General features: G+C 47.7%; 1 protein-coding gene across 2 annotated transcripts in view; it reads left to right on the top strand.

The window, feature by feature from the left end:
• LOC115081657 (C-type lectin domain family 2 member D-like) overlaps positions 1-26,396 on the top strand; it is a 48,782-nt gene that overhangs the window by 8,588 nt on the left and 13,798 nt on the right. The window lies entirely within an intron of this gene.

Below are 26,396 nucleotides of genomic sequence, written 5' to 3'. Positions count from 1 at the left end.
CAAAATGAGTTAGAAACCCCCCCAAATATAAATAAGAGATCCACAAGATAATACAGCACAAATAAAAGAAGCTAAGGGTTGTTGCTGTCCAAACGTGGTTGCAGGCTGCTCGCCTGCTTTCTGTTACGAGGATTTTGTTGCATGTGCAGGAGGGGCCTTTGCCTGTCCTGTTTTTACACAGTGCGACACTGCCTCAGCTGTCTGAGACCAACGTGCAGGGCACCCAGGAAAGATGAAGTTTGATTGTCCTGGGTCTGACGAGAAGCACCATCGCCACCTAGTGGCACACGTGTGAATATTTTATTCTGAGCTGCAGACAGAGACCTTAATACACAGGAACAGCATAAAACAGCACATAAAGACCAATTGTCCCATCCAGTCTGCCCAGTTCTATATCCCAGCTGCAGCCAGAAACACTTCACTGATTTATAGCATAATCCCTTCTCATCCAAGTCACCTTATGTCTCCTCCCTCTTTGATTCTCTGCTGTCCTGACTAGAGAGTGCATCACTCCCCATATTTAATCCAACACTCAGCAACCTCTTACCACAAATTTAGAAAACAGCTACCAAACCTACTAAAACTGTTTCCTGAACATCTGGATGCCCAGCTCCTGTGCCTTGCTGCACAGTACCCAAACCTGTGGGGATTGGTTCCCAAACAGAAGTCTGAGAAAACAGGACTTCAATCACTGTTCATGCTGGGGCTCACACAGATGCTCACATGCACAGGGTACAAAAATGGGGAGTTACTCCAGATGTTGTGCATGGGCCAAAATGCACACTGCACGGACTAATGAAATTCCAGCAGCTTGCCTGAAGTAGTAAGTAAATAAATAAGGGAAAGAGGAAAATAGAAAATATACCAAACTTCCAACTGTAACAAGATAGAAAATAGTTATTGTAAAAAGCATTTAGGAAACTGGAGAGCTTGGGATGGGTTAATGTAGGCAGTGTCCATTACCTCTAGGACTGGAGGGATCAGGGGACGGGTGCAGGGATACAGAGCCTGTCACCTCTAGGACTGGAGGGATCAGGGGATGGGTGCAGGGATACAGAGCCTGTCACCTCTAGGACTGGAGGGAGCAGGGGATGGGAGCAGGGATACAGAGCCTGTCACCTCTAGGACTGGAGGGATCAGGGGATGGGAGCAGGGATACAGAGCCTGTCACCTCTAGGACTGGAGGGATCGGGGGATGGGTGCAGGGATACAGAGCCTGGCACCTCTAGGACTGGAAGGATCGGGGGATGGGAGCAGGGATACAGAGCCTGTCACCTCTAGGACTGGAGGGATCAGGGGATGGGAGCAGGGATACAGAGCCTGTCACCACTAGGACTGGAGGGATCAGGGGATGGGAGCAGGGATACAGAGCCTGTCACCTCTAGGACTGGAGGGCTCAGGGGACGGGTGCAGGGATACAGAGCCTGTCACCTCTAGGACTGGAGGGAGCAGGGGACGGGTGCAGGGATACAGAGCCTGTCACCTCTAGGACTGGAGGGCTCAGGGGACGGGTGCAGGGATACAGAGCCTTTCACCTCTAGGACTGGAGGGATCAGGGGATGGGAGCAGGGATACAGAGCCTGTCACCTCTAGGACTGGAGGGATCAGGGGATGGGGCAGGGATACAGAGCCTGTCACCTCTAGGACTGGAGGGATCAGGGGATGGGAGCAGGGATACAGAGCCTGTCACCTCTAGGACTAGAGGGCTCAGGGGACAGGTGCAGGGATACAGAGCCTGTCACATCTAGGACTGGAGGGAGCAGGGGACGGGAGCAGTGATACAGAGCCTGTCACCTCTAGGACTGGAGGGATCAGGGGATGGGTGCAGGGTCACAGAGCCTTTCACCTCTAGGACTGGAGGGATCAGGGGATGGGAGCAGGGATACAGAGCCTGTCACCTCTAGGACTGGAGGGATCAGGGGATGGGGGCAGGGATACAGAGCCTGTCACCTCTAGGACTGGAGGGATCAGGGGATGGGAGCAGGGATACAGTGTCTGTCACCTCTAGGACTGGAGGGAGCAGGGATACAGAGCCTGTCACCTCTAGGACTGGAGGGATCAGGGGATGTGTGCAGGGATACAGAGCCTGTCACCTCTAGGACTGGAGGGATCAGGGGATGTGTGCAGGGATACAGAGCCTTTCACCTCTAGGACTGGAGGGATCAGGGGATGTGTGCAGGGATACAGAGCCTGTCACCTCTAGGACTGGAGGGATCAGGGGATGGGAGCAGGGATACAGAGCCTGTCACCTCTAGGACTAGAGGGATCAGGAGATGGGCGCAGGGATACAGAGCCTGTCACCTCTAGGACTAGAGGGATCAGGAGATGGGCGCAGGGATACAGAGCCTGTCACCTCTAGGACTGGAGGGATCAGGGGATGGGAGCAGGGATACAGAGCCTGTCACCTCTAGGACTGGAGGGATCAGGGGATGTGTGCAGGGATACAGAGCCTGTCACCTCTAGGACTGGAGGGATCAGGAGATGGGGGCAGGGATACAGAGCCTGTCACCTCTAGGACTGGAGGGATCAGGGGATGGGTGCAGGGATACAGAGCCTGTCACCTCTAGGACTGGAGGGATCAGGGGACAGACAGATACAGATCTTTTTAGAAACAGCAAGGAAGGAACTTTGGAAATGAACATCTGCAGCTTCTTTTGCAGCTCTGTCAGAGCATTGAGCTTTGTAAATAAAATGAAAATTTTGGAAGTAGCCTCCAAGGTTTTGGAATGGATTACAAATTTGTTGAGTGACAGGAGACAGCGTGTGAGGGTAAATGGAAGCTACTCTGAAGCGAAAATGGTGTTAAGTGGAGTGTCACAGGAACCAATTTTGTTCACTATCTTTGTGAGTGACATTGTGGAAGGGATAGAAGGTAAAGTGTCTTATTTGTGGATGATACTAAGATCTGCAACACAGTGGACATACCTGAAGGAGTAGAGAAAATGAAAAGTGATTTAAGGACACTTGAAGACTGGTTGAGGATTTGGCAGCTGGGATTCAGTGCCAAGAAGTGCAGAGTTATACATTTGGGGTGCGGTAATCCCAAAGAGCTGTATGATGGGGGATATAAGACTGATGTACATGGACTGGGAGAGGGACCTTGGGTGACCGCAGCAAAGCAATGTGACAAGGTGATAGCTAAAGCCAGAAAAGTGCTGGCTGCAAAGAGGAATAACCATTAAGAAAAAGGAGGTGGTGATGCCCTTGTACAGGCCCTCAGTGAGGCCTCACCTGGAGTATTGTGTTCAGTACTGGTTCTCATATCTCAAAAAGGATAGAGACAGGATGGAGGCGGTCCAAGGAAGAGACCAAAATGGTGTGGGGTCAGCATCGGAAGCCCTATGAGGAGAGGCTGAAGGATCTAATAGGTGCACCCTGCAAGAGAGGAGGTGCAGGGGAGATGTGATACAGACCTTCAGATACCTGAAAGGTTTTAACGTTGCACGATCGTGAAACCTTTTCCGTTGGAAAGAAATCAGTAGAAATTGGGGTCACAAAATGAAACTCCAGGAAGGACGACTCAGAATCAATGTCTGGAAATATTTCTTCACGGAGAGGGTGGAGGCCTGGAATGCCCTCCCGGAGGAGGTGGTGAAGATGAAAACAGTGAAGGATTTCAAAGGGGCATGGGATAAACACTGTGGATCCCTAAAGGCTGGAGGATGGAGATGAAGAAAAGCGTGCATGGGGGTGACCTGCACGCCTCACCAGTTACTCCCCATAACCAATTATCCTTGATGCTCGAGACACAACTGCAACATCGCTCCATTTAATTATTTTTGCCTTTTATATATCATCATTCCTATTAAAGATCACAACGGTTCATAAGAGACATCATAATACAGCTCTGTACATTCATGGGGTCAGATCAATACATTCCTGACTCAGGTCGATACTTGAAAGAGGAATAGTAGATGCCATGGAGAGTGACAGGCATAGTTCATGATGCAGAAATAATCCTTCTTCACTTTAGGTTGAGGATATCTGAGTGGGAATTATTTGAGAATGTGGTGGTTTAGTTCATTAAGTGTCAATGTAAAGACTCCTTTCTTCTAATTGAGTTACGTTCTTTGTGTTTTTGAAGAGCCCTATTTTCAGCTCTTTATATTTTTATTAGATTTTTAAATGAACAAACACACATTAGGAATAACGGTATCTGAACATCAGTTGTGGTTGCTACATATTATACACGGTTTGTGGGAGCAATCAAACAAGCAATCTCCCCCCCCCCCCCCCCAAGGGACCATATGAAAGAAAATCAAATCAAAGTTGCACAGGGTCATGCGCTAGAAAAGAGTCAGTGAGTCCATCAACTCTGCCCCCATGAGCTAGTGAAATGAACAGACCTGGAGTGTTTGAATGAAATGTCTCCTCCCGCCCCTGTGGTAAAAACAGGCCTTGTGCTGAAGGAGGCCCTATCATAGGATGAGATAAACAGAAGGGCAAAAGAAATCCAGCACAACTAACACAAGAGAGACCATCAGTGCTATACCGGGGTACAAATTATATCGCAATGACAGAGAGGAGCACCCGGGAGGCGATGTGGCGCTTTATGTCCGGGATGGCATAGAGTCCAACAGGATAAACATCCTGTATGAGATTAAATGCACAATTGAATCTTTATGGGTAGAAATCCCTTGTGTATCAGGGAAGACTACAGTGATAGGGGTATACTACCGTCCACCTGGTCAAGATGGTGAGACGGACAGTGAAATGCTAAGAGAAATTAGGGAAGCTAACCAAATTGGTAGTGCGGTAATCATGGGAGACTTCAATTACCGCAGAATACATAGGTGCAGTCAAGAATTTAAGTCCTGACAAAGTACTCACAATCGAGTGTATAAGTACTTGTTTTTATTCTTCAATATGGCAACTCCTCTGATTCATACAGGCAGTGAGTTAATGGCGTCCCCCGACACGGTTCCCGTGTTTCGCCGCGGGCTGCATCGGGAGGGCTTGCCAATAGGGGTTCAAACAATAGCTGTAAGACATAAGTGTACATCAGGACGGCAAAATAGGACTTATAGCCGAACATTTCATGTGGACAAAGGTTATAAACATTATAACATACCTGACAGCAAGATGCCTTAGAAGTGACAGGGAGCGCACTACCCTTAAACACTGACAGGTATTTAAAGCTGATTTTAGGCGCCAAATCAGGAGGACAACCCACGTGGGAGCTCACGGCCCCGTTCATTGGTTGCCATTCCTGTACTGCAGCGCTGCAGGACTATGGGAACCATCCGATCAAATAGAGAACTCTGCACAGAAAGACCACTTTAAGTAAAAAGAAACCACTCAATATCTCGGTTCAAACCCTTGGGGGATACTGAGTCTAGAGTATAAATCCAACGTTGTTCAACCCGGCCCAGCTGTTCGGCATAGTTACCTCCTCGGGGGGGCCGTGGAAAAACCTCAAGAACACTATAAAATAAATCTGAAAGAGTGTGTGATTTTTTTACCCAGTGATCCACGAGGGGTTCTTTTTCTCGCGAATGGCGGATGTTCGAGCAATGCTCTATAATTCGAGTTTTTACCATGCGAGAAGTTTTCCCTACGTAAATCAGCGGGCAAGGACAGGTGATAACGTAAATGACTCCAGATGTGGTACAATCAGAGTACGACTGTAACTCAAAAATTCTCTTAGAAACAGGGTGGCTAAAACTGGTGGATGGAGAAGTGTGAGAGCATGCAATGCATCGGCCACATGGATAATGGCCAATTACATTATCCAGATTTCTAGACACAGGGATGTCAGTATGGATCAATTTATCACGTAAATTTTTGCCTCTACGGAAGGTGAATCTAAGGGGGCCTGGAAACAAAGTGTGTAGAGATAAAGCCTCCCAGTGTCTACGGATCATTGTAGTGATCTGCCGGCTGAGAGTCGAAAAAGGCAAAATGCAATTTGTAACTGACTGATCATCCCGGGATGATGGTAAAAATAATAAATCACGATTCGTATGTAAAGTGCGCTTCATTGCTCTTTTAACAACATACCTCGGGTACCCACGTGATATAAATCGAGAGGACATGATTTGGGCTTGTTTAATAAACTCGCTCCTGGTAGTACACAGTCTGCGAAGCCTGAAAAATTGCCCTGTGGGGATGTTCCTTCGTAGTGTGCTAGGATGACAGCTGTTAAAGGCCAAAAGGGTATTCCTGTCAGTTTCCTTACAGTTTCCTTACAGTTTCCTTCCTGCTGTGTTTAACTTATCTTCACGACTCTTATCTGCCTCCGAATTGGGAGTATTGTCTAAGGGACTTTCTTTTGTGCCTACTATGAAATGTAATTTATTTGACTTAAAAATACATCTATACCGTTTTTGCCGGTTACTAAAGATTAAATTGTTTTTTGCGGATGCTCCACCCAGCCCTGATATGTCCTTAGTCCGTATGAGATCTAGATGGGTGCCTCCAGGCCCTGGTGATCCACTCATTGCGGCTTTTGAGCGGTTGGTAGATCAGGATATGACGGATCTTGTTTCAAGCCGGCATTATACTCAGTTTAATCTTTCCAGATTTGAACATCAGGCCGTTTCTTCATTATGTAAAGATCTGTCTATTATTATCAAACCCGCTGACAAGGGTGGAGGCATTGTTATTCAGGATAAAAACCAGTATATGTCTGAGGCCTTGAGACAACTTAACGATACCTCCTTTTACCTTCCATTACCCGAGGATCCCACTCCTCGGTTGCTTGAACAAATTAAACAGGTGGTTGAAGCAGCATTAGACCGTCATATTCTGACCCCTCGTGAGGCTAAATTTCTCACACAAGAGCATTCCATTACACCAGTCTTTTACACGTTGCCTAAAGTACATAAAAGCTTACAGGACCCGCCTGGTCGTCCAATTGTGGCAGGTATTGGTTCGCTTTTAGAACCCTTGTCCCAATTTGTGGACTTGTTCCTTAAACCTTTTGTGCCCCGCATCCGATCATATATAAGGGACTCTGCACACTTCATCACTATTTTGGATAACACACCAGTCCCTAGCGAGCCGTTTCTTTTTGTCACGCTAGATATTGTGTCTTTGTACACAAGTATCCCTCAAACCGCCGCTTTACAAGTTATAGAAAAAATTCTGAATTCTCGTGCTGGCCCACAACGTGTCCCCACCTCCCTGCTAGTCACGTTAGCCACATTGGCGCTTACCAAAAATTTCTTTCGGTTTGGTAACACATTCTATCTCCAGATTAAAGGGACCGCAATGGGCTCTACAATGGCCCCGAGTCTGGCCTGCTTGTTTGTGGCCGAATTTGAGGACTTATTTGTGTACCAAGGTGAAGGTTTTCAATATGTACCAGTGTGGCTTCGTTATATTGACGACATTTTTTTACTCTGGCAAGGCACGGAAATCCAATTCTTTATGTTTATTGATTGGCTCAACACGTGTGATCCCAATTTACAGTTTAATTTTTGCACACACCGGACCCAGATAGCTTTCTTGGATGTCCTTGTTTCGGTGGACGGTGGCCACTTCTCGACCACCATCCACCGTAAGGAAACTGACAGGAATACCCTTTTGGCCTTTAACAGCTGTCATCCTAGCACACTACGAAGGAACATCCCCACAGGGCAATTTTTCAGGCTTCGCAGACTGTGTACTACCAGGAGCGAGTTTATTAAACAAGCCCAAATCATGTCCTCTCGATTTATATCACGTGGGTACCCGAGGTATGTTGTTAAAAGAGCAATGAAGCGCGCTTTACATACGAATCGTGATTTATTATTTTTACCATCATCCCGGGATGATCAGTCAGTTACAAATTGCATTTTGCCTTTTTCGACTCTCAGCCGGCAGATCACTACAATGATCCGTAGACACTGGGAGGCTTTATCTCTACACACTTTGTTTCCAGGCCCCCTTAGATTCACCTTCCGTAGAGGCAAAAATTTACGTGATAAATTGATCCATACTGACATCCCTGTGTCTAGAAATCTGGATAATGTAATTGGCCATTATCCATGTGGCCGATGCATTGCATGCTCTCACACTTCTCCATCCACCAGTTTTAGCCACCCTGTTTCTAAGAGAATTTTTGAGTTACAGTCGTACTCTGATTGTACCACATCTGGAGTCATTTACGTTATCACCTGTCCTTGCCCGCTGATTTACGTAGGGAAAACTTCTCGCATGGTAAAAACTCGAATTATAGAGCATTGCTCGAACATCCGCCATTCGCGAGAAAAAGAACCCCTCGTGGATCACTGGGTAAAAAAATCACACACTCTTTCAGATTTATTTTATAGTGTTCTTGAGGTTTTTCCACGGCCCCCCCGAGGAGGTAACTATGCCGAACAGCTGGGCCGGGTTGAACAACGTTGGATTTTTACTCTAGACTCAGTATCCCCCAAGGGTTTGAACCGAGATATTGAGTGGTTTCTTTTTACTTAAAGTGGTCTTTCTGTGCAGAGTTCTCTATTTGATCGGATGGTTCCCATAGTCCTGCAGCGCTGCAGTACAGGAATGGCAACCAATGAACGGGGCCGTGAGCTCCCACGTGGGTTGTCCTCCTGATTTGGCGCCTAAAATCAGCTTTAAATACCTGTCAGTGTTTAAGGGTAGTGCGCTCCCTGTCACTTCTAAGGCATCTTGCTGTCAGGTATGTTATAATGTTTATAACCTTTGTCCACATGAAATGTTCAAAAAAGGCGTCCGACCTCCATCCCCATATCTCCCACCTCCCAAGCCCTCACCATCTCCCTCATTTCCCTTCTACTCATTAATGCCCAATCCCTAAAACAAAAAACACACCTCCTCCATGATATTCTAACTGATTCCAAACCAGAAATCTTTGCAGTAACTGAAACCTGGTTCAAACCCTGCGACACCCCCCTCATTAACCAATTACCTTCTGACACCTATGACATTTTCTCCATCCCCCGAAAAAAAGAAAAGAGGAGGGGGCCTACTCCTCATAGCCAAAAAAGAATTCAAGCTCACCTCACAAACCTGCAATATTCCCAACCAATACGAAGTAGGCTTCTTCAAATCACAATCTCTACAAATCTGCCTTATATATACCCCTCCTGGTCTACTAGAAAAAGACCCCTCCCCCCTCATCGAACTCCTCACCATCTCCCTCTCTCCCGACATCCCCACGATACTCCTTGGCGACTTTAACCTGCATGTCGACTCCACCCCACAATCCCCTACATGCGAAGCCTTCATCTCATCCTTAGACGCAATGGGCCTTACCCAACTTATCCACTCCCCAACCCACAAAGCTGGTCATACCCTTGACCTCATTTTCACCAACTCACTCATCAACGTCATCCACTCCCCCACATGCCTGCCTGTTCCCTGGTCTGACCATTCCATCATTAACACAACTCTCTCTCTACCAACCCCTTCCACCTCCTCTCCTCCCCAGCCTAAATCCTTCCAATTTCGTAAAACCTGCCCTATAGAGACGCTTGCTACGGCTTGCTCCAACATCCCAAATCACATTGACCTAGAGACAGCAGATAGTGCCATATCCTCCTGGACAGAAACTACCCAGAAAATCGCTAACAACTTATGCCCAATCATTCAAAAAACAATCACCCAATCTAAATTATCTAAAAAACCCTGGTATACCCAGACACTCAAAACCCAAAAAATCCAACTTAGAACAGCAGAAAGACACTGGCGCAAACATCCCACTACTGCCACAAAAACCATCTATTACCAACTCATGCATGCATATAGAAACGCCATTCAAACAACAAAAAAGGAATACTATGCCAAGAAAATTCACCACCTCCAATTCAATCCAAAGGCACTTTTTTCCCTAGTCTCAAATCTTACCAAATCCAACGTGTCTACACCCCAAGTCCCCTCCACACAGACCCGATGCAATGAAATTGCCCTCTTCTTTAAGAACAAAATATCTAACATCACCGCCAAGTTTACCCCTAATACCAAAAATTCCCCCAACACAAATAGTATAACCCCCCCCACCCCTTACACACCCAACATCCTCTCTTCCTTTGAACCCTCCTCAACACTAGAAATAGAAAACATCTTAAAAAAGATGAGACCCTCTTCCCACCCCTCAGAAACCATCCCTACTAAACTACTACTCGCTATTCCTAAAACAATAGCCACTTCACTCTCCAAAATCGTGAACTGCTCCCTAGAACACGGTCAGGTACCTAACTCCCTGAAACAAGCCGTGGTCAAACCCATCCTAAAAAAACCCTCCCTTGACCCTTCCAACCTATCCAACCTCCGTCCTATCTCCAATCTCCCTTTCCTCTCCAAAATCATTGAGAAACTAGTAAACTCCCGCCTCTCTGACCACCTAGAACAATCCAACATACTCCCACCAACACAACATGGTTTCCGTAAACACCTCAGCACGGAATCCCTACTCCTCTCCCTTACCGATACCATCATCAAAGGAATGGATGCCGGAAACTCCTATCTCATTGCCATGCTAGATATATCCGCCGCCTTCGATACCGTAAATCATAACATCCTCATCAACACTCTCACCAGTATAGGTATCTCAGGTACTGCCCTCTCCTGGATAAAGTCCTTCCTCCAAAACCGCACCTACACAGTCCTCACCGACAACTTCACATCCCCCCCTGTTAATCTCGACTGTGGCGTCCCCCAAGGATCCTCCCTCTCTTCCACCCTATTTAACATTTACATGCTCCCCCTCACAAACCTCCTCTCCAACCTTGGTATTACACACTTCATCTACGCAGATGATGTACAAATCCTCATTCCCTTCACAAACACTGTACTCACTGCACTCCATACATGGAACACCATTCTCGCCTCCATAAACCAACTACTCACCGACATGCACCTTGCCCTTAACCCGCAAAAAACTGAACTCCTCCTCATCTCCTCTAGACATGCACCCATACCCTGTCCCTCCACTCTCCAGCCTCCTAACTTTCTCTCTAACACAAGAAACCTGGGTGTTATACTTGACAACCAACTAACCTTCAAACCATATATCAAATCTATCCTTAGCAGCTGCTACTTCAAACTACAATCCCTTAAAAAACTCAAACCCCTCCTCTACTTCCATGATTTCCGCACAGTACTTCAATCCTTAATTTTTTCAAAAATTGATTATTGCAACGCACTCCTACTTGGACTCCCTGCTACCCACATCAGACCTCTCCAACTCCTTCAAAACGCTACTGCACGCATCCTCACCAATGTCAATAAGAAAGATCACATTACTCCCACCCTCATTAATCTCCATTGGCTTCCCATCCAATCACGAATTATATACAAGACCCTTACCCTCATCCACAAAAGTATTATTAACGAACATTACAACTGGCTAAACCCACCTTTTCTACCTCGTATCTCCACAAGACCCACCCGCTCCTCTCTTCGTGGAACCCTTATTCCCCCCTCCATAAAATCCACAAGACTCATCTCCACCACCAATAGGGCCCTTTCCCTCGCAGGCCCATCCCTGTGGAACTCCATGCCTCCTGACCTACGCACCGAAATCTCCACACTCACCTTCAAAAAGAAACTCAAAACCTGGCTCTTCCTCCAAGCATACCCCCAATCATCACCATCACCTACTAGCACTCAAACCCAACCTCCCTCTCATATCAACACCCCCACTACAGGACCCCCCACCCACCCTCTCGAAGGAACTACAAACCCCCACACTTAACCTCCTGCACATAATAAATTGCCACCTAGCAGAACCGCACACATCTTCTCACTTCTTTCACTGTTGGCCATGCGCTTAGACAAATTTTGTATATAGCCTATGTACATATCATTTCCCCATTGATTCCCTGTACATATTTTTTCCTCATGTATCTGTTCTCACCCCCCCCCTACCCCCTCCTTTGTCGCAATCACCCCCACCCCTCCCTCCCTTAGTTATCAAGTTATTTACTCTGTTACTATTGTTTGTTACACACTGTTCCTTGTAAAGGCTTTGCCTATATATTTTTTGGTTTGTAAGTTATCTGTAAACCGGCACGATGTGCAAACGGCTGTCGGTATATAAAATTAAAAAATAAAATAAAATAAAAATAAATAAATAAGTCCTATTTTGCCGTCCTGATGTACACTTATGTCTTACAGCTATTGTTTGAACCCCTATTGGCGAGCCCTCCCGATGCAGCCCGCGGCGAAACACGGGAACCGTGTCGGGGGACGCCATTAACTCACTGCCTGTATGAATCAGAGGAGTTGCCATATTGAAGAATAAAAACAAGTACTTATACACTCGATTGTGAGTACTTTGTCAGGACTTAAATTCTTGACTGCACCTATGTATTCTGCGATTTTGCTATAGTGCAGTTTCTGCTCACCATGTACTTTTAGACTTCAATTACCCCAATATAGACTGGGTAAATGTATCATTGGGTCATGCTAGAGAGATAAAGTTCCTGGATGGAATAAATGATAGCTTTATGGAGCAATTGGTTCAGGAACCGACGAGAGAGGGAGCAATTTTAGATCTAATTTTCAGTGGAGCACAGGATTTGGTGAGAGAGGTAACGGTGGTGGGGCTGCTTGGCAATAGTGATCATAATATGATCAAATTTGATTTAATGACTGGAAAAGGAACAGTGTGCAAATCCAAGGCTCTCGTGCTAAACTTTCAAAAGGGAAACTTTGATAAAATGAGAAAAATTGTTAGAAAAGAACTGAAAGGAGCAGCTACAAAAGTAAAAAATGTCCAAGAGGCGTGGTCATTGTTAAAAAATACCATTCTAGAAGCACAGTCCAGATGTATTCCACACATTAAGAAAGGTGGAAAGAAGGCAAAACGATTACCGGCATGGTTAAAAGAGGAGGTGAAAAAAGCTATTTTAGCAAAAAGATCTTCGTTCAAAAATTGGAAGAAAGATCCAACAGAAGAAAATAGGATAAAGCATAAATGTTGGCAAGTTAATTGTAAGACATTGATAAGACAGGCTAAGAGAGAATTTGTAAAGAAGTTGGCTGTAGAGGCAAAAACTCACAGTAAAAACTTTTTAAAATATATCCGAAGCAGAAAGCCTGTGAGGGAATCAGTTGGACCGTTAGATGATCAAGGGGTTAAAGGGGCACTTAGAGAAGATAAGGCCATCGCGGAAAGATTAAATGATTTCTTTGCTTCGGTGTTTACTAAAGAGGATGTTGGGAAGATACCCATGATGGAGAAGGTTTTCATGGGTAATGATTCAGATGGACTGAATCAAATCACGGTGAACCTAGAAGATGTGGTACACCTGATTGACAAACTGAAGAGTAGTAAATCACCTGGACCAGATGGTATACACCCCAGAGTTCTGAAGGAACTAAAAAATGAAATTTCAGACCTATTAGTAAAAATTTGTAACCTATCATTAAAATCATCCATTGTCCCTGAAGACTGGAGGATAGCAAATGTAACCCCAATATTTAAAAAGGGCTCCAGGGGCGATCTGGGAAACTACAGACCGGTTAGCCTGACTTCAGTGCCAGGAAAAATAGTGGAAAGTGTTCTAAACATCAAAATCGGAGAACATATAGAAAGACATGGTTTAATGCAGAGCTTTCCAAACTTTTCATGTTGGTGACACACTTTTTAGACAAACATAATTTCACGACACGGTAATTCAGTCTACTAGTAAACCAGAGGTTAAAGGTTAAACGAACGAAACATATTTCGACAATTTATGTATGTTTCCTTAAATATATACATAAATAAAATGTTTCACGACACAACCTATCTCATGAAAACCTTAAATTTATATTAAAAATATATATTCCAAGATTCATGTTATTGTTATAATTTATGAGAAACAATAATAAAACAAATTGTCTGTCCCCCACACACTCATTTCTCTCCCCCCAGCACATGTCTGGCCCCCACACACTCATATCTCTCCCCCTCAAGCACATGTCTGTCCCCCCAGCACATTTGCCCCCCACTCACTCATCTCTCTCCCCCCAGCACATGTCTGGCCCCCACACTCATGTACCTCGTCTTTTTGATTGTTGCCAGTTAAGTGCTTCACTCCCTTCCATGATCACCAGACACTGCTGCTTGCAGTCAGTACTCCTCATGGCCAGGCCTCATTGGCAGCAGCAGCCAATGCAAGGATGGCTGGGCTCGTTCCACCCACCAAGCCCCCCAAAAAAACGCAATTGACAGCAAAAATCACCCAATAATAAGCAACCCATAAACTGAAAAATAAAAGTGAATCTCTAGAAAAAAAAAAAGCCCAAACTCGCATCAGAGTTGACCGGGCTTGCGCGACACACCTGCACACTGCAGGCGACACACTAACGTGTCCCGACACACAGTTTGGAAAGCTCTGGTTTAATGGAACAAAGTCAGCATGGCTTTACCCAAGGCAAGTCTTGCCTCACAAATCTGCTTCACTTTTTTGAAGGAGTTAATAAACATGTGGATAAAGGTGAACCGGTAGATATAGTATACTTGGATTTTCAGAAAGCGTTTGACAAAGTTCCTCATGAGAGGCTTCTAGGAAAAGTAAAAAGTCATGGGATAGGTGGCGATGTCCTTTCGTGGATTACAAACTGGCTAAAAGACAGGAAACAGAGAGTAGGATTAAATGGGCAATTTTCTCAGTGGAAGGGAGTGGACAGTGGAGTGCCTCAGGGATCTGTATTGGGACTCTTACTTTTTAATATATTTATAAATGATCTGGAAAGAAACACGACGAGTGAGATAATCAAATTTGCAGATGACACAAAATTGTTCAGGGTAGTTAAATCACAAGCAGATTGTGATAAATTGCAGGAAGACCTTGTGAGACTGGAAAATTGGGCATCCAAATGGCAGATGACATTTATTTTATTTTATTTATTTATTTAATTTCTTTTACTATACCGATGCTCAAGACTAGGTCTTATCGTACCGGTTTACAATGTAACTGAGGGGAAACCAATTAACATCAAGGTAGAAAGTAAAGTTACATTAAACAGGGAGCGTAAAACCTGGGCAATGGAAGACAGTACAGAATTTAAACTAAGAAACAATTAGAGAGAGATAAATATATATATATAATCAACCAAAACTATAAGATACGTAAACATAGATTTATCCTAGGCAGTTATTAGCATGGTATGTCCAGTGGGAGAAGGAAAGGGTGAGGTTGGGTGGGGGGTTAGGGATTAAGGAGGGGTGGGAGAATGAGAGACAGTGATGGTTGAGGAGATCCTTCAGCGGTAGGCTTCTGCGAACAGCCAGGTTTTCAATTTCTTTCTGAATGTTGAATGGCATTGTTCTTGGCGTAAGTCTTGGGGAAGTGAATTCCAATGTAGTGGACCTGCTGTTGAAAGAGCTCGCTTGTGAATAGAGTTGTGGACAGATGATTTGTTGGGGGGGGCCTTGAGCGAACCTTTGTAGGCAGTTCTGATCGGTCTTGCTGAAGTATGTAATTCGAGTGGGAAGGTGAGTTGGAGAGTGGATTGCTGGTAGACGGATTTGTGGATGATGGTGAGAGCCTTGAAAAGTATTCTATATTGGATGGGCAGCCAGTGTAGGATTTTTAGGATTGGTGTGATATGGTCCTTGCGACGAGTGTTTGTAAGGATCCTAGCCGCTGCGTTTTGCAGCATCTGAAGAGGTTTGGTGGACGAAGCGGGGAGACCAAGTAATAGAGCGTTACAATAGTCGATCTTTGAAAACAGTATGGCTTGAAGCACCGAACGGAAATCCTTGAAGTGTAAGAGCGGTCTAAGTTGCTTCAGGACCTGTAGCTTGAAGAAGCATTCTTTGGTTGTGGCGTTAATGAATTTTTTGAAATTCATTCTAGAGTCAAGGGTGGCCCCAAGATCTCTGACCTGGTTTGCTAATGGGGTGCAAGCATTATTTGCGAGGGGGTTGTTGTCACTAGGGGAGATAACCAGTAGTTCCGTTTTGGAAATATTTAGGACCAGGTTGAGACTAGAGAGCAGAAGGTTGATGGCTTGTAAGCAGTTGTTCCAGAAATTTAGAGTAGAGATGGGGTCCGAGATGGGGATTATGATTTGAACATCGTCCGCGTATATAAAGTGGGTGAGATTGAGACTATTGAGTAGCTGGCATAAAGGGAGTAGATATATATTGAACAGGGTAGGGGAAAGTGACGAACCCTGAGGTACGCCTTGGTTTGATGGAATGGAGTGAGATTCTTTGTCATTTAATGACATTTAATGTGGATAATTAATGACATTTTAATTAATGACATTTAATGTGGATAAGTGCAAGGTGATGCATATAGGGAAAAATAACCCATGCTATAATTACACAATGTTGGGTTCCATATTAGGTGCTACAACCCAAGAAAGAGATCTAGGTGTCATAGTGGATAACACATTGAAATCGTCGGTGCAGTGCTGCAGCAGTCAAAAAAGCAAACAGAATGTTGGGAATTATTAGAAAGGGAATGGTGAATAAAACGGAAAATGTCATAATGCCTCTATCGCTCCATGGTGAGACCGCACTTGAATCTGTGTACAATTCTGGTCGCCACATCTCAAAAAAAGATATAATTGCAATGGAGAAGGTACAGAAAAGGGGGACCAAAATGATAAGGGGAATGGAACAGCTCCCCTATGAGGAAAGACTAAAGAGGTTAGGGCTGTTCAGCTTGGAGAAGAGACGGCTGAGGGGGGGATATGATAGAGGTGTTTAAAATCATGAGAGGTCTAGAACGGGTAGATGTGAATCGGTTATTTACTCTTTCGGATAATAGAAGGACTAGGGGACACTCCATGAAGTTAGCATGGGGCACATTTAAAACTAATCGGAGAAAGTTCTTTTTCACTCAATGCACAATTAAACTCTGGAATTTGTTGCCAGAGGATGTGGTTAGTGCAGTTAGTGTAGCTCTGTTTAAAAAAGGATTGGATAAGTTCTTGGAGGAGAAGTCCATTATCTGCTATTAAGTTCACTTAGAGAATAGCCACTGCCATTAGCAATGGTTACATGGAATAGACTTAGTTTTTGGGTACTTGCTAGGTTCTTGTGGCCTGGTTTTGGACTCTGTTGGAAACAGGATGCTGGGCTTGATGGATCCTTGGTCTGACCCAGTATGGCATATTCTTATGTTCTTAAGAATCAAGTAAGAGAAAGTGTTTACCGGCTTTACAGAATACTTAGCATATTTCTCGCAGTAGGGGATACTCCTGGAAGCCCGACCAGATACGTGACATACCTACAAATCTCGTTTTAGAATGTCTCGGGCAATTAAGTATTCGTGCAAAAAGAGATTCACCATTTTCTGAAACCAATGTTCCACGCTAGGACTGTGCATTACTATCACTTTCTCAGCCATCAAACCTGCTTTGCAAATGAATAACATCGTCTCCGTACTCCCACAGAATGCACCATTTTAGGGATCCCAAATAACCAACAATTTGGATCTAAAGCTACTTCCCCCTCCCCCTCCCCCCCAGATAAAAGTACATTTATGATCAACTGGCCCCTGAAAGGTAGAGATTGTTGGGCAATCCCAAAAACAGTGGTAAAATGTGCCAAGATCAGTTTGAGATTTGGGACATAATTTAGACAGATTGGACGGGGACAGAAACGCCATAAGGAGATGTAAGATAGACTTGCCCTAAGAATTTATCCTGTGTCTGCTGTAAAAGAATATTTCCCGTTCATGAATACAGGGAAAGCTGCTCTGAAATTCAGAGAAGGAAAGCTTAAAGGTGCCACTCTGACCACTTTCTGGTAAAGAGTGGAGATGACGTCTGAACCTTCCCAGAGAAAAGAGAAGTTTAGAAAAGCTGACGATTGAAGGACGCTGGTGCTGTCCCAGCTGGGCCATCTCTGGAAGGGACTTAGAAGATCCAGACTGTGGGAAATCATCCCGCCGACTGAGAACAAAACGTCGTAGCTGCAGGAAGGCAAAATAATCTGACTGAGGTAATGAGAATTGCTGTCTCAATTCCTGATAGCTGAAGATTACGCCGGAAGAGGCAGCAAACAGTTGAGATATATTAATGAGACCAAGCCTGTGCCAACTTTTAATAACTGAAGCTCCCATCCCCGGTTGAAATAATGCATTATCTGCTACAGGCAGTAAGGATGATGATCTGCCCGTGTGGTGACCTTCTTATACGGTAATAACCAGGCCTTCCCGCAAGTAGGTGGGAGCTCAGAGGAGGTGGGATGTATTGGGTGTCCAGTTGCAGTAGGGGATTTAAGGAAAGTACTTCAACCAGTCCAAGAGACTGATGACTGGGGTAAAGTGAGAAGTAGCAAATACCCAGCCCCCACGTCACAGTGCACTCGCTAAGTTATAAAGCTGGATACTCAGGCACCCCAGGTCTCCTTTATCCAAAAGTTTGATTCAGACATCCATAGGGATCCCCTCCAAATACAAAGACTACGCGTCCTTTCCAAAACGTTTCTGATCATATTTATTAACCCAGAGGGATGGAAAGCCATTTGGGAAGACGTTGCCATCTTGAAAAGAAGTATCCTGCACAGCATGGAAAGCAATAAGGACCTCCAGCTATCGAGGGTGGCAGCGGTGCCTGTGAGCAGTGCTTGGATATTTGCTGAATAGATGGTATCCAGCTATCCAGGGTGGCAGCGGTGCCTGTGAGCAGTGCTTGGATATTTGCTGAATAGATGGTATCCAGCTATCCAGGGTGGCAGCGGTGCCTGTGAGCAGTGCTTGGATATTTGCTGAATAGATGGTATCCAGCTATCCAGGGTGGCAGCGGTGCCTGTGAGCAGTGCTTGGATATTTGCTGAATAGATGGTATCCAGCTATCCAGGGTGGCAGCGGTTCCTGCGAGCAGTGCTTGGATGTTTGCTGAATAGATGGTATCCAGCTATCCAGGGTGGCAGCGGTGCCTGTGAGCAGTGCTTGGATATTTGCTGAATAGATGGTATCCGGCTATCCAGGGGGGCAGCGGTGCCTGTGAGCAGTCCTTGGATGTTTGCTGAATAGATGGTATCCAGGGTGGCAGCGGTGCCTGTGAGCAGTGCTTGGATATTTGCTGAATAGATGGTATCCAGCTATCCAGGGTGGCAGCGGTGCCTGCGAGCAGTGCTTGGATGTTTGCTGAATAGATGGTATCCAGCTATCCAGGGTGGCAGCGGTGCCTGTGAGCAGTGCTTGGATATTTGCTGAATAGATGGTATCCAGCTATCCAGGGTGGCAGCGGTGCCTGTGAGCAGTGCTTGGATATTTGCTGAATAGATGGTATCCAGCTATCCAGGGTGGCAGCGGTGCCTGTGAGCAGTGCCTGGATATTTGCTGAATAGATGGTATCCGGCTATCCAGGGTGGCAGCGGTGCCTGCGAGCAGTGCTTGGATATTTGCTGAATAGATGGTATCCGGCTATCCAGGGGGGCAGCGGTGCCTGTGAGCAGTCCTTGGATGTTTGCTGAATAGATGGTATCCGGCTATCCAGGGTGGCAGCGGTGCCTGTGAGCAGTGCTTGGATATTTGCTGAATAGATGGTATCCAGCTATCCAGGGTGGCAGCGGTGCCTGTGAGCAGTGCTTGGATATTTGCTGAATAGATGGTATCCAGCTATCCAGGGTGGCAGCGGTGCCTGTGATCAGTGCTTGGATATTTGCTGAATAGATGGTATCCAGCTATCCAGGGTGGCAGCGGTGCCTGTGAGCAGTGCTTGGATATTTGCTGAATAGATGGTATCCAGCTATCCAGGGTGGCAGCGGTTCCTGCGAGCAGTGCTTGGATGTTTGCTGAATAGATGGTATCCAGCTATCGAGGGTGGCAGCGGTGCCTGTGAGCAGTGCTTGGATATTTGCTGAATAGATGGTATCCGGCTATCCAGGGGGGCAGCGGTGCCTGTGAGCAGTCCTTGGATGTTTGCTGAATAGATGGTATCCGGCTATCCAGGGTGGCAGCGGTGCCTGTGAGCAGTGCTTGGATATTTGCTGAATAGATGGTATCCAGCTATCCAGGGTGGCAGCGGTGCCTGTGAGCAGTGCTTGGATATTTGCTGAATAGATGGTATCCAGCTATCCAGGGTGGCAGCGGTGCCTGTGAGCAGTGCTTGGGTATTTGCTGAATAGATGGTATCCAGCTATCCAGGGTGGCAGCGGTGCCTGTGAGCAGTGCTTGGATATTTGCTGAATAGATGGTATCCAGCTATCCAGGGTGGCAGCGGTGCCTGTGAGCAGTGCCTGGATATTTGCTGAATAGATGGTATCCAGCTATCCAGGGTGGCAGCGGTGCCTGCGAGCAGTGCTTGGATATTTGCTGAATAGATGGTATCCGGCTATCCAGGGGGGCAGCGGTGCCTGTGAGCAGTCCTTGGATGTTTGCTGAATAGATGGTATCCGGCTATCCAGGGTGGCAGCGGTGCCTGTGAGCAGTGCTTGGATATTTGCTGAATAGATGGTATCCGGCTATCCAGGGTGGCAGCGGTGCCTGTGAGCAGTGCTTGGATATTTGCTGAATAGATGGTATCCAGCTATCCAGGGTGGCAGCGGTGCCTGTGAGCAGTGCTTGGATATTTGCTGAATAGATGGTATCCAGCTATCCAGGGTGGCAGCGGTGCCTGTGAGCAGTGCTTGGATATTTGCTGAATAGATGGTATCCGGCTATCCAGGGTGGCAGCGGTGCCTGTGAGCAGTGCCTGGATATTTGCTGAATAGATGGTATCCGGCTATCCAGGGTGGCAGCGGTGCCTGTGAGCAGTGCTTGGATATTTGCTGAATAGATGGTATCCAGCTATCCAGGGTGGCAGCGGTGCCTGTGAGCAGTGCCTGGATATTTGCTGAATAGATGGTATCCGGCTATCCAGGGTGGCAGCGGTGCCTGCGAGCAGTGCTTGGATATTTGCTGAATAGATGGTATCCGGCTATCCAGGGTGGCAGCGGTGCCTGTGAGCAGTGCTTGGATATTTGCTGAATAGATGGTATCCAGCTATCCAGGGTGGCAGCGGTGCCTGTGAGCAGTGCCTGGATATTTGCTGAATAGATGGTATCCGGCTATCCAGGGTGGCAGCGGTGCCTGCGAGCAGTGCTTGGATATTTGCTGAATAGATGGTATCCGGCTATCCAGGGGGGCAGCGGTGCCTGAGAGCAGTGCTTGGATATTTGCTGAATAGATGGTATCCAGCTATCCAGGGTGGCAGCGGTGCCTGCGAGCAATGCTTGGATATTTGCTGAATAGATGGTATCCGGCTATCCAGGGTGGCAGCGGTGCCTGTGAGCAGTGCCTGGATATTTGCTGAATAGATGGTATCCAGCTATCCAGGGTGGCAGCGGTGCCTGCGAGCAGTGCTTGGATGTTTGCTGAATAGATGGTATCCAGCTATCCAGGGTGGCAGCGGTGCCTGTGAGCAGTGCTTGGATGTTTGCTGAATAGATGGTATCCGGCTATCCAGGGGGGCAGCGGTGCCTGTGAGCAGTGCTTGGATATTTGCTGAATAGATGGTATCCAGCTATCCAGGGTGGCAGCGGTGCCTGTGAGCAGTGCTTGGATATTTGCTGAATAGATGGTATCCAGCTATCCAGGGTGGCAGCGGTGCCTGTGAGCAGTGCCTGGATATTTGCTGAATAGATGGTATCCAGCTATCCAGGGTGGCAGCGGTGCCTGTGAGCAGTGCTTGGATATTTGCTGAATAGATGGTATCCAGCTATCCAGGGTGGCAGCGGTGCCTGTGAGCAGTGCTTGGATATTTGCTGAATAGATGGTATCCAGCTATCCAGGGTGGCAGCGGTGCCTGTGAGCAGTGCCTGGATATTTGCTGAATAGATGGTATCCGGCTATCCAGGGTGGCAGCGGTGCCTGCGAGCAGTGCTTGGATATTTGCTGAATAGATGGTATCCGGCTATCCAGGGTGGCAGCGGTGCCTGTGAGCAGTGCTTGGGTATTTGCTGAATAGATGGTATCCAGCTATCCAGGGTGGCAGCGGTGCCTGTGAGCAGTGCTTGGATATTTGCTGAATAAATGGTATCCAGCTATCCAGGGTGGCAGCGGTGCCTGTGAGCAGTGCCTGGATATTTGCTGAATAGATGGTATCCGGCTATCCAGGGTGGCAGCAGTGCCTGTGAGCGGTGCTTGGATGTTTGCTGAATAGATGGTATCCAGCTATCCAGGGTGGCAGCGGTGCCTGTGAGCAGTGCTTGGATGTTTGCTGAATAGATGGTATCCAGCTATCCAGGGTGGCAGCGGTGCCTGCGAGCAGTGCTTGGATGTTTGCTGAATAGATGGTATCCGGCTATCCAGGGTGGCAGCGGTGCCTGCGAGTAGTGCTTGGATGTTTGCTGAATAGATGGTATCCGGCTATCCAGGGTGGCAGCGGTGCCTGCGAGCAGCGCTTGGATGTTTGCTGAATAGATGGTATCCGGCTGTCCAGGGTGGCAGCGGTGCCTACGAGCAGCGCTTGGATGTTTGCTGAATAGATGGTATCCGGCTATCCAGGGTGGCAGCAGTGCCTGAGAGCAGTGCTTGGATGTTTGCTGAATAGATGGTATCCAGCTATCCAGGGTGGCAGCAGTGCCTGAGAGCAGTGCTTGGATGTTTGCTGAATAGATGGTATCCAGCTATCCAGGGTGGCAGCAGTGCCTGAGAGCAGTGCTTGGATGTTTGCTGAATAGATGGTATCCGGCTATCCAGGGTGGCAGCGGTGCCTGCGAGCAGCGCTTGGGTATTTGCTGAATAGATGGTATCCAGCTATCTAGGGTGGCAGCGGTGCCTGCGAGCAGTGCTTGGATGTTTGCTGAATAGATGGTATCCATCTATCCAGGGTGGCAGCGGTGCCTGTGAGCAGTGCTTGGATGTTTGCTGAATAGATGGGATCCAGCTATCCAGGGTGGCAGCAGTGCCTGTGAGCAGTGCTTGGATGTTTGCTGAATAGATGGTATCCAGCTATCCAGGGTGGCAGCAGTGCCTGTGAGCAGTGCTTGGATGTTTGCTGAATAGATGGTATCCAGGGTGGCAGCGGTGCCTGCGAGCAGTGCTTGGATGTTTGCTGAATAGATCGTATCCAGCTATCCAGGGTGGCAGCAGTGCCTGTGAGCAATGCTTGGATATTTGCTGAATAGATGGTATCCAGCTATCCAGGGTGGCAGCAGTGTCTGTGAGCAGTGCTTGGATGTTTGCTGAATAGATGGTATCCGGCTATCCAGGGTGGCAGCGGTGCCTGCGAGCAGCGCTTGGATGTTTGCTGAATAGATGGTATCCAGCTATCCAGGGTGGCAGCAGTGCCTGTGAGCAATGCTTGGATATTTGCTGAATAGATGGTATCCAGCTATCCAGGGTGGCAGCAGTGTCTGTGAGCAGTGCTTGGATGTTTGCTGAATAGATGGTATCCGGCTATCCAGGGTGGCAGCGGTGCCTGCGAGCAGCGCTTGGATGTTTGCTGAATAGATGGTATCCAGCTATCCAGGGTGGCAGCAGTGACTGTGAGCAGTGCTTGGATGTTTGCTGAATAGATGGTATCCGGCTATCCAGGGTGGCAGCGGTGCCTGTGAGCAGTGCTTGGATGTTTGCTGAATAGATGGTATCCGGCTATCCAGGATGGCAGCAGTGACTGTGTGCAGTGCTTGGATGTTTGCTGAATAGATGGTATCCAGCTATCCAGGGTGGCAGCGGTGCCTGGAAGCAATGCTTGGATGTTTGCTGATTAGATGGTATCCGGCTATCCAGGGTGGCAGCGGTGCCTGTGAGCAGTGCTTGGATATTTGCTGATTAGATGGTATCCGGCTATCCAGGGTGGCAGCGGTGCCTGTGAGCAGTGCTTGGATATTTGCTGAATAGATGGTATCCAGCTATCCAGGGGGGCAGCGGTGCCTGTGAGCAGTGCTTGGATATTTGCTGAATAGATGGTATCCGGCTATCCAGGGGGGCAGCGGTGCCTGTGAGCAATGCTTGGATATTTGCTGAATAGATGGTATCCGGTTATCCAGGGTGGCAGCGGTGCCTGTGAGCAGTGCTTGGATGTTTGCTGAATAGATGGTATCTGGCTATCCAGGGTGGCAGCGGTGCCTGCGAGCAGTGCTTGGATATTTGCTGAATAGATGGTATCCGGCTATCCAGGGGGGGCAGCGGTGCCTGTGAGCAGTGCTTGGATATTTGCTGAATAGATGGTATCCGGCTATCCAGGGGGGCAGCGGTGCCTGTGAGCAGTGCTTGGATATTTGCTGAATAGATGGTATCCGGCTATCCAGGGGGGCAGCGGTGCCTGTGAGCAATGCTTGGATATTTGCTGAATAGATGGTATCCGGCTATCCAGTGGGGCAGCGGTGCCTGTGAGCAATGCTTGGATGTTTGCTGAATAGATGGTATCCGGCTATCCAGGGTGGCAGCGGTGCCTGTGAGCAGTGCTTGGATGTTTGCTGAATAGATGGTATCCGGCTATCCAGGGTGGCAGTGGTGCCTGCGAGCAATGCTTGGATGTTTGCTGAATAGATGGTATCCGGCTATCCAGGGTGGCAGCGGTGCCTGCGAGCAGTGCTTGGATGTTTGCTGAATAGATGGTATCCGGCTATCCAGGGTGGCAGCGGTGCCTGCGAGCAGTGCTTGGATGTTTGCTGAATAGATGGTATCCGGCTATCCAGTGGGGCAGCGGTGCCTGTGAGCAATGCTTGGATGTTTGCTGAATAGATGGTATCCGGCTATCCAGGGTGGCAGCGGTGCCTGCGAGCAGTGCTTGGATACTTGCTGAATAGATGGTATCCAGCTATCCAGGGTGGCAGCGGTGCCTGCGAGCAATGCTTGGATGTTTGCTGAATAGATGGTATCCAGGGTGGCAGCAGTGCCTGAGAGCAATGCTTGGATATTTGCTGAATAGATGGTATCCGGCTATCCAGGGGGGCAGCGGTGCCTGTGAGCAGTGCTTGGATATTTGCTGAATAGATGGTATCCGGCTATCCAGGGGGGCAGCGGTGCCTGTGAGCAGTGCTTGGATATTTGCTGAATAGATGGTATCCGGCTATCCAGGGGGGGCAGCGGTGCCTGTGAGCAATGCTTGGATATTTGCTGAATAGATGGTATCCGGCTATCCAGTGGGGCAGCGGTGCCTGTGAGCAATGCTTGGATGTTTGCTGAATAGATGGTATCCGGCTATCCAGGGTGGCAGCGGTGCCTGTGAGCAGTGCTTGGATGTTTGCTGAATAGATGGTATCCGGCTATCCAGGGTGGCAGTGGTGCCTGCGAGCAATGCTTGGATGTTTGCTGAATAGATGGTATCCGGCTATCCAGGGTGGCAGCGGTGCCTGCGAGCAGTGCTTGGATGTTTGCTGAATAGATGGTATCCGGCTATCCAGGGTGGCAGCGGTGCCTGCGAGCAGTGCTTGGATGTTTGCTGAATAGATGGTATCCGGCTATCCAGTGGGGCAGCGGTGCCTGTGAGCAATGCTTGGATGTTTGCTGAATAGATGGTATCCGGCTATCCAGGGTGGCAGCGGTGCCTGCGAGCAGTGCTTGGATACTTGCTGAATAGATGGTATCCAGCTATCCAGGGTGGCAGCGGTGCCTGCGAGCAATGCTTGGATGTTTGCTGAATAGATGGTATCCAGGGTGGCAGCAGTGCCTGTGAGCAATGCTTGGATATTTGCTGAATAGATGGTATCCGGCTATCCAGTGGGGCAGCGGTGCCTGTGAGCAATGCTTGGATGTTTGCTGAATAGATGGTATCCAGGGTGGCAGCAGTGCCTGTGAGCAATGCTTGGATATTTGCTGAATAGATGGTATCCGGCTATCCAGGGTGGCAGTGGTGCCTGTGAGCAGTGCTTGGGTATTTGCTGAATAGATGGTATCCAGCTATCCAGGGTGGCAGCGGTGCCTGCGAGCAGTGCTTGGATATTTGCTGAATAGATGGTATCCAGCTATCCAGGGTGGCAGCGGTGCCTGTGAGCAGTGCTTGGGTATTTGCTGAATAGATGGTATCCAGCTATCCAGGGTGGCAGCGGTGCCTGTGAGCAGTGCTTGGGTATTTGCTGAATAGATGGTATCCAGCTATCCAGGGTGGCAGCGGTGCCTGTGAGCAGTGCTTGGGTATTTGCTGAATAGATGGTATCCAGCTATCCAGGGGGGCAGCGGTGCCTGCGAGCAATGCTTGGATATTTGCTGAATAGATGGTATCCAGCTATCCAGGGTGGCAGCGGTGCCTGTGAGCAGTGCTTGGATGTTTGCTGAATAGATGGTATCCAGCTATCCAGGGTGGCAGCAGTGCCTGCGAGCAATGCTTGGATATTTGCTGAATAGATGGTATCCAGCTATCCAGGGTGGCAGCGGTGCCTGCGAGCAGTGCTTGGATATTTGCTGAATAGATGGTATCCAGCTATCCAGGGGGCAGCGGTGCCTGCGAGCAGTGCTTGGATATTTGCTGAATAGATGGTATCCAGCTATCCAGGGTGGCAGCGGTGCCTGCGAGCAGTGCTTGGATGTTTGCTGAATAGATGGTATCCAGCTATCCAGGGGGGCAGCGGTGCCTGCGAGCAGTGCTTGGATATTTGCTGAATAGATGGTATCCGGCTATCCAGG

This window comes from Rhinatrema bivittatum, unplaced genomic scaffold (assembly GCF_901001135.1).
Source record: "Rhinatrema bivittatum unplaced genomic scaffold, aRhiBiv1.1, whole genome shotgun sequence".
NCBI classification, from domain to species: Eukaryota; Metazoa; Chordata; class Amphibia; order Gymnophiona; family Rhinatrematidae; genus Rhinatrema; species Rhinatrema bivittatum.
The sequence above is the reverse complement of the archived record's forward strand: the minus strand, read 5'-3'. Positions and strand labels throughout refer to the sequence as shown.